Here is a 9,782-nt window from a genome sequence, read left to right on the forward strand (position 1 = left end):
TCAACTTGCTGAGTAGCCAGGATTATATGCCTGTGCTGCTGTGCCTAGCCAACTACCACTCCTTATTTTCGGAATATGCACAGGCTTTATTTCTTAGAGCAGTTTTGGGTTTACAGAAAACTGAGCACATATTACAGGATCCCAGTTAATACTTCATTTTCCTGTACTACTGAAATCTTGCTTGGGTGTGGTGCATCTGTTCCAGCAATGAGCCAATAGTGGTTCATTCTCATGTGTAGTCTGTGGCTTCTGCCAAATTCAATAGTATGTCTGTAATCACAATAGCTTTATTGCCCTACAAATCATCTGTGCTAAAAGAATCCTGTCCTGCGACATTTGCACCTGGAAACCCCTGATCCTTTTATGTCTTTCACTTCAGCCTTTGTGGAAGGCCATATAGTCGTGATTATGTTATATGTAGCTTTTAAGGCTTACTGCTTCTGCTGGCCCCGACTCACACTTAAAATCTTCTGTACATTTTCATGGATCTAATTCTTTTTAATCAGCACAAATGTCTTTCCATGTCCTTATGTTGACTTCTACCTTTTCTCTTTAATGGTCACCAAAGATTTCCACAGTGTAATTGTACAAATGTTTTTTTTTTAATATTTCCTTCCTGACAGACATGTGCAAAGTCTTTTTATTGTTGTTTGTTTTATTGCTGTTGTTACAGTAAAGCATTGTAGCCAATAAAGAGTTGTTACTGCTGTGTCCATAAAGAGGACCTAGCTACACAACTTAGAGTTGGTGGTAACTTGAAACAAGAAGAGGGATGGCCCCCCGACTGTGGCAGAGGGGTTTAGGAGAGGAAGGGGTGCTAGGCTGGGGAAGAGGGGATGGAAAGGAGCTCAGAGGAGGTAGAGTTTAAAGTGAGCCTTGAGAGATGGACAGAGACTGGAAGGACTGGGCTCTTTGGAGAAGTTAATATGGAGAAGTTTCTGGCATCCTGATTCAGAGCCTAAGAGTTGTGATGCTGCTCTGACTATGTAAGGGCTTCCCCAGCTAGCCTGCTTCAGCCCCAGGAAGCATGTCCTCAAGAGCCTCCTCACCATTGCAGTGCTTTCAGAGAGCAAGGGAGGTGTGCTCAGGTGGCTCCTTTTGGTGAAAAGGGACAGACATAATTTCTTGGCATCCTTATGTCAAAAATGGTTTCATTTGTGGAAACAAGGAAAAACTGAAGTACCGAAGCACTCCAGCATGAGCCCCTGATGTGCAGTCCTGATGTTCGTGTCTTCTCTGGCTCATAGTCAGCCCACTGCCCTTTCTAACACTGTGTATCCTTGAACTCAGGCACATTTTGGGACCTCAGTTTCTCTTGTCATCTACCATCCCACGAGCAGGGGCTTGCTGACTGCAGCTCAGTGAGCGAAGAGAGTCTGTGAGAAGGCACATCCATCTTTCGACTGTCACCCCAGAGCAAGGGTTCAGAAGCAGGTGGTTTATTTGGGAGTTGATCCAGAGACACCAGCAAGGAGAAGGAAAGCAGGTGGAGCAGGGAGAGAATGCATACAAGAAAGGATTCTCTGTGGGTTACTGGAGCTTAAGCTCTCAGGGTAACTCTGGGAAATAGTAGAAATGTGTCTCACAATGACTGTGGCCTGGGGAGAGGAGACAGAGGTTGTTCCTGGGTGCAGCTGGGTGTGACACTGCTGAGGACTGCTCCTGGGTGGTGAGAACTTCCTTCAGCCAGACACACAGGAGGGTCAGCACTCTACAGTTCCAGAAAATTACCTGTGGTGGATGTGTAGACGCTGGAAGGTGAGAGCTGGCTGGAGCTCTCTGGGATGGGAATTCCGAAGGCTTTCACCACCTTTCAGAAAAACATCCTCAGGAGCCCCCAGTCTTCTGTACAGCACCTGGCACTAACATAAAACAAATAGCACATGTCAAGGTAAAGGACTGCACTCCTGGCAGGCCATCTGACTTTGAACTCTCCCCATCCAACTTTCCATGGTCAGAACTCACTCCTCCACCTGAGGAAAGCACTCACATTGATTTTGTAAAACCTCCTTCTTTGATCCTTATTATTTGAGTTAGACTGTCTCCACCATCAGTTTCAAAAGAGATCACTTGGCCAAGGCCTAAAAGGCAGGTGTAAAATGAAGGCTCTTTTGCAACCCAGAACTCTGTGTTCACTGTCAGTTTTGATACACATAAGAAGGAACACGAGGTAGGAATGGTGGCCATGTATTTAATTCCAGCAGTCAAGAGGCAGAGACAGTGGAATCTCTGTTGGCGTGAGGCTAGCCTAGTCTACATGGCGAGTTCCAGGTCAGTCATGGCTACATAGTGAGAATTTGTTCCAAAAGAGAGAGAGGGAGAGAGGGAGAGAGAGAGAGAGAGAGAGAGAGAGAGAGAGAGAGAGAGAGAGAGAGAGAGAGAAGGAAAAGAAAGCACATAATAACATAAGTAATGATGGTATTTAGAATGAAATTGGTTCTAAGGAGACTTTATAATTTCAAAACATTGGTAAGAAAATGAAGACATACAAGATGAATGTTCTAATTTGTGTACAATAAATGAAAATTCCCTTCTTAAAAGGCTTGTCTTAGGGGACTGGAGATGTGGCTCAGAAGTTAAGAGCAGCAGGTCCTGAGTTCAATTCCCAGCAACCACATGATGGCTCACAACCATCTGTAATGAAATCCGGTGCCCTCTTCTGGCCTGTAAGCATACATACAGGCAGAACACTGTATACATAATAAACAAACAAACAAATAAATAAATCCATAAATCCATAAATAAATCTTTTTAAAAAAGACTTGTCTTGAACATGAAGTCAGGAATTAAAGATACCTCTCTTACTATGAAAGGATGTTTGTTTCAATGTAGTAAGTGACACATTGTTAATTTAAACCTGCTGGGTTTTCAGAGAGAGAGAGAGACTACTTTGATCTGAGCGCTATAGCAAGTCACTATGTGTCACTCTTAGCTACTGGTTAAAAGATGAGCACATGTCAAAAGCTAAGCTCATACTCCATTAGATGAAGGACACTAAGTCTTTTGTTCTACTGTGACTAGTGATTCTGTAGATGGAGTGAGCTTGAATGTGGCAGGAACTGTGTAGTCATGATGGCAACATCAGAGAGGACTGCTGAGGTGAGGGAACAGGGAAACCCCACACTACTTCAATGCCTACATCCAGCTATACTTGGAGCCCATATTAGTCTTGAATGCCTCAGTTACAGGATCATTAATTAAAAACTTCTCTGTCTCTCAGACATTCTCTCACACACTGTCACATGTTCACACACGTGACTTTCTTATACATACAGATAAACACACTCAAACACCTTCCCTCCAACACACACCTGTCCAATGTCATTAAAGTCCTGTGTTCCTGTTCTGAGAAGCAAACATTGCTAACAGCCCAAGTAATAAAATAATTGAGAAGATGGCTGTGCTCCATCTGCTCTTCCCCTCCTTAGGAAAGAGAGGCACATGTGCGATCATCTTTTCATTTTGCAGCCTGCACACAGACTGAAATCAAGCAGTCTTATCTGTCACTTCCCTTGACAGTGAGAGCACGCTGGGCACATGCTTCCACTTTCTGGAGAGCCCAAAAGCTCAGGCACAGCTCTGAGGTGTCCATGGTCCTCCCAGCCTAGGCCTGGGCCCCATAAAAGCCCCAAGCAAGGAGAGCACTTGGCCACACACTAACGTGTTAATGAGAATTTTAAACTCAATCAACGTGTTTGTTGTTAGTGCACCACTGACTTTTTTTGTTTTTCTGTCACTGTTCAACTTGTTTTCAACTTGTCACATAAGCTTGACAAGTGAAGTGCTATCCTGGAAGGTGAAAAGAGAAAACTCACTCCACAAAATTGTCCACTGATCTCAAATCATGTATCACGGTGTGTGCACCCACATGTGTGCGTGCATGTACACACACACACACACACACACACACACACACACAAATAATTTAATTGAGGTAAAGGATTTATAATAAAATAACTGCCCATGGGGGTACCTGCTTGGCTGTATTTTACTGTACCCCAATATAAACCTTTGTGATGACCGTCAACCAAACATCTGGTGGGGCAGCATCACTGTCAACCCAGGACATCCTTCAGCATGGTTGCCATTGGCAGAGCTTGCTCCCCATCATTGCCTCAGAAAGACATTGTGTCCCAACAACACCCCCTCACTGTGCTTGGTATGTGCTACAAAAAACAAATTTCACAGTACCATGATCACAGTTATTATCTCAGATGCCCTTTCTAAATTCAGAGTGAGTATTAACTGATAAGACTAATGTATTTAGGGGATGAGGGGCTGTTATCAGAGGTTGGAAAAGGTACCTCGCAACCTCACCTGAAGGAAGTTTTGGCCTGCTGCCTAGTTCGCAATCAGATGGCTCTGGGCCTCAGCATGAAGGAGGAAAATGCTTGCTGTAATTAATTCTGGCTTTCTTAGGATTCAGGTGTTTCAGACTAGCCTATTTTTCATGTCTCTGCTCTCTTACAGAGAACCTTAAAGAGAATTCTTTATGTTGAACAGGAATCATGTTTAACCACATCGAGAAGAAAGACTCACTAATTCCTTGATTCCTTGTTTCACAGACTGAAAGAACAAAAATACGAAGGTTTAGGGTGCAGTCACAAAACACTAAGTGCTGTTTCTTTAGACAAGCCTCTCTATCACGGCATCCATGTGTACATACTGCCCTGTCCCCCAGTTAGAGGATGGCCAGCCTTGTTTCTGTTTCTGTTTAGCAGACGATGAATTAGAAATCAGGATCTTGAGTGTGTTATGCACAATCTCCACAAGGAGGGACACCCCAGTCCCTGGAGGCTTAGGTCCCTAATTCCTGGGCCACTGTAGGGTATAGGCCAGGTGCACTCACAGAAGTTGGATACAGCAAAACCTCTCACTAAATCTGGGCTGACCACGGTATCACTTGCTAGCCCCTGATCAGGTACAAACCCAGTTTTGTTTCCTGAATCCCCCAGAGTAACTTCTCAGTCTAGCTCCACAGGGGCAGTCCCTGTGTCCTTTCTTCTGTGAAGACATTTCCAATGCCCTCGGGCTAGCCACAGCTTCAATTTCAACCCATCTTACTTCTTGTTTCTCAGCCAGAACTCAGTTCAAATTTCCTGTGTCCTGATCCTATTCTGGCCTACTTAAAAGTGTTGTGTCTTTCCTTTCTCCTGACCTGTTGAAGATCTCTGAGGCTCTGAACTGTGTCTACCCTCACATGTGACCAGGTATGTGACAGTTGCACAGCATCTCCAGAATGGTAGGGCCCTTCTCCGACTCCAGTGCTGGCTTTTGACTTGACTGTTGAACTTCATCTGCTATGGAGTATCAGAGAACATTCTCTGCCCCTTTTCAGTGCCTGGAACAGAAAGCGGCGCTGATCTCCATAGTCATCTTCTTTCTGAACCAAAGGAACCAGAAGCATAGCAACAAGCATTGCCCCATCCCGAGAAAGCACCTGAACCCAGGGCGATGTGCGGTGGATCCCCTGAGACAGGACATGGCACCGGCTCGGCTCGCACAAGACAGGCAGACAAGACTGTCCTCACGGGTTTGGAGTCAGCTGTGCCTGAGTTCGACCCCAGCTTGCTGTGGACTCTGTTTACTGCTGCATAAACACAGTGAGTAATGAGACTTTTTCAACCCAGTCTGCTCATCAGTTCAATGAGACTAATAATAATTCTACATTGCATTAACATAATAGCAAGACCCTAGAACTTCTCAATGCTAATTAAGTATGAAGTCATATACTTGGACTTGGATGGTGTGAAGGGGTGTGTGTGTGTGTGTGTGTGTGTGTGTGTGTGTGTGTATGAAAGAGAGAGACAGAGACAGAGACAGAGATAGAGATACTCAGGCTAATCATCCAAGAGATGCTGATGACCTATGCATCTGTGTAGCACCTAGCATACAGAGAACGCTCAAGAAATATAACACTAAAAGAGAAAAACAGTAAAGCATTAAAACCCAATAGATGGATCAATAGTTCTTCCAGATCACAAAAGAGTAGTTGCTTATATTTAACTTTATAGATTTTGCAGGGTTACAACCTACAGTAGAAATTCAAGTTTCCAAAGGAGAAGATGGTACTTTGTATTTAACTAGAAGGGCCTGCCTTCTTTAAGGGTTGGGGGACATCTTAGTGATGCCTATATTTTTGAAAAGCTATTTCCAAACCTTGGAACATTTCATTTTAGAGTAATCACTTTCAAAATCTAGTTTTCCCCTTAAGTTTGAATATACAACCTGTAGTAAGAGTTGAATCATTTAAAGCCTACACCGAATACTCTGTACTCATAATCAGTAAGCCAAGACCTACAGGCCACATACAGGCTATTGGCTGTTTACATAAATGAAGTTTTATTAGAACATAGACATGTCCATTCACTCATATATTGCTCAGGACTGATTTTCAATGCAAATAGTAGCATTGAGCTGTGGGAACAGAAATCGCATATCCTGAAAAGTATAACATACTTACCACCATGGGGCTGGAGAGATGGCTCAGTGGTTAAGAGTGCTTGCCGTTCTTCCAGGAGACCTCAGTGCAGTTTCCCACATGCATGTCCTGTGGCCCATGACCACCTGAAAATCCAGCTCCCAAAGACCTCAAAGCCCATTCTGGCCTCCAAGGATACCTGCATACATGTGGCATACGCTCACACAGACTCAACACTTAAATAATAAAAATAGGGGCTGGAGAGATGGCTCAGCGGTTAAGAGCACTGGTTGTTCTTCCAGAGGTCCTGAGTTCAATTCCCAGCAACCACATGGTGGCTCACAACCATCCCTAATGAGATCTTGTGCCCTCTTCTGGCCTGCAAGCATGCATGTAGACAGAACACTGTATACATAATAAATAAATCTTTAAAAAAAAATTAAAAAAAAAATAATAATAAAAATAAGTCTTTAGCTTCGCGTGGTGGCACTTGCCTTTGATCCCAGCACTCAGGAGGCAGAGGGAGGTGGATCTTTGTGAGTTTGAGGCCAGTCTGGTCTGTATGGTAAGTTCTAGGTCAGCATAGGCTATGCAGTGAAACCCTATCTCAGCACTAATAGTAAAATAAAAATCTTTTTTTAATGTTATCTGTCCTTTACTGAAAATGTTTGCTAGTCTCTGTCCTTTATCATATGAGTCAGGTCTTACAAATTGTCAGTTTATAAACGACACATTCTCATGCGTGTTTGGCCCACCCGGCCACGCCTGCACATGTGTCTTATCATGATGCTTGAACCTCAGTCAGGTGCAAATGCTCTGGAGCCTTGACCCCCTTCACTCTATGTGTTTTCCAGTCAGTCTTCTGGCTATTCCTATCCTCTGGCTATTTGCCAAGAGGGTAGAGTTGGATTACTCTCTTTACCCAAACTGGTCACTTTCCAAGGACCCGATCAAGCTCTGTGTCACCCAGAAGGGCTCTACTGCACTCTTGCCAGAAGCTACTTCTTGGGGAACTTAGTCAGCGACTTTTGTTTATGCCTCTAGGATGCCAGAGATTATTTCAATCCTAAATTAATTACTTTCTTTCTGGCAGGATCTCATGTATCCCGGGCTGGCCTTGAACTCTCTCTGTAGATGAGGAATATTTTGTACTTCTGATCCTCCTATCTTTATGTCCTAGTGCTGGGGTTATAGGAGCATCCTGTTTGCCCACACTGGGGATTGAACCCAGGGCCTCACTCGTGCCTTTCAAGCACTCCACCAGCTGCGTTACATTCCAGACCCTTCTGTATACTTTTTTGTATCATGATCATTGTAATACCTGACAGGAACAACTCCAGGGAAGAAAGATTGATTCTGTCTCATGGTCTCCCAGAGCTCAGTCCATCCTGATGGGCAAGGCATGGCAAACCAGTTCAGTTAGTGGCAGTGGACACACGAGATGCAGGCTGTTTGTATCATGGTAGACCGGGGACCAGAGGCCAGGGCTTGGCCAGGGCTTAAAGGCCCACCCTAAATTACCTACTTCTACAGGGGCCCCGCCTTCTAGAGACTCCACAGCCTCCCAACATAGTGCCACCAGCTGGGAAACAAAGCATGAGCTTGTGTGGAACATTTCAGCTTGAAAGAATAACAACTTCTTGGATTTTCAGAGTCTCAAGGAAGATAGGTAGAATCTGGTGGGCAAGATACTATGTCTTGTGGTCCCACTTGTGGCCTTCTCTATTCCCCTTACCACAAAGTTCTGCACCGCCTCAGGAGACGCAGATGTCGTTGGAATACCTTTGAACTGCTACAGGGATAATCTTTCCCTTTCTGTCACTTTCTCTCCCCAGTCAATAGGCTCTGCCCTTCACTCGGACAAATACCCCCTTCATCTCAGTTAAAACAAACAACAAACCAACAAGCTCATGCTTTTCTTTAGCTTCATCTTCTCTCTCATGCTCTACCCTCCTGGTTTTGCTTTTCCGATCTACTTCCCGTGGCACTCCATCCCATCTTTCTTTCCTTTCTGTCTACTCATCCCTTTCTCCCTGTTTCTACTCTGTACCCTCTCCTCCCACTTGGCCTTCATCTTTTCTCCCGGTTCCTGTCTGTCTCAGTTTGGCACACCATGGCAATGACATGTATCTTACAAAAACTTTTATAAGAATTATATGCTGTTTTACTTTCTTTGCTTATGTGAAAAGTAAGTGATCTTAATGGTTAATGTGTCTTTAAGGAAAAACAACTCTAATTAGTTACACAGTATTCCTTTAGGGGATGTATTTAAAAAAGATTATCCACCCACACTGTATGACTAGTTAGAAATAAATAATTGAAACAAGATACAATCATCACAAAGTGACTGTGGACACTGGTAATGTCTTGTGAAGTAGTATTTGTTGTCTGCCTGTTCTATGTGTAGACAGGCCCAAGTTAACCGTTCAGGCCATGGAGCAAAAACCTCCTGCATAGGCAGTTTTGTTTGACTCATAAACCTGAGTGATTTTCCTGTAGGAATAGCCTTAAAGAAGAGTAAGTTCTCTTCTGAGGTCATCCTCAGAACAGTGAAGTGTTTGTTTTCTGTGATCTCAGAGAATAAATACAAAAACGAATTCCATTAACCTCAGACTCGATATCTTCAAAATAAAATTCTAATCTCTGATTCGAATGTTGATTTGCTGGAGGTTTTGGTTTGTTGTTGTTGTTGTTGTTGTGGTGGTGGTGGTGGTGGTGGTGGTGGTGGTGGTGGAGTGTGTGTGTGTGTAAAGGTCAAGAGAAAAATTTTTTCCTTAATTGTCATTTTGTATAAAGTATTTATTTCATTTCCTGGAGTGGGGAGAGTTAAGAAAATGAGTTGGCAGAGGCAGGTGGATCTCTGTGAGTTCAAAGCTAGCCTGGTCTACAGAGCAAGTTCCAGGACAGCCAGAGAGAAACCCTGTCTTGAACCCCTCCAAAAAAAGAAAGAAAGAAAGAAAGAGAGAGAGAGAAGGAAAGAAAGAGGGAGAGAGAGAGAGAGAGAAAGAAAGAAAGAAAGAAAGAAAGAAAGAAAGAAAGAAAGAAAGAAAGAAAGAAAGAAAGAAAGAAAGAAAGAAAGAAAGAAAAGGAAAAAAAGGCTAAATTTCTTTGGCCTTCACAATTGAAATTCTAGCAGCTAAGCGTACTGGCATCCAAGAGATGAGGAATCCAGATGGCAGTCTCAGAAGCCCTCCTAAACAATGTGCCTGTTTCGTAAGAAAGGTGAGGAGAAGGCCTTTTAAGAGGCTGTCTGTCCTGTCACTCTGGAGCTGCCTGTAGTCCATGGACACAGTGTGGCGGAAGGATTAGAACTCCCTTTGGCTATCAGGTGTCAGGCACTCTGAGGTAACGCCCTGCAGAC

The 9,782-nt window shown here is 43.8% G+C and overlaps 1 pseudogene; it reads left to right on the top strand.

The window, feature by feature from the left end:
• Positions 1-2,065: 2,065 nt before the first annotated feature.
• Positions 2,066-2,168, top strand: LOC114682460 (annotated as a pseudogene).
• The last annotated feature ends 7,614 nt before the right edge of the window (positions 2,169-9,782 follow it).

This window comes from Peromyscus leucopus, chromosome 9, assembly GCF_004664715.2.
Source record: "Peromyscus leucopus breed LL Stock chromosome 9, UCI_PerLeu_2.1, whole genome shotgun sequence".
Lineage (NCBI taxonomy): Eukaryota > Metazoa > Chordata > Mammalia > Rodentia > Cricetidae > Peromyscus > Peromyscus leucopus.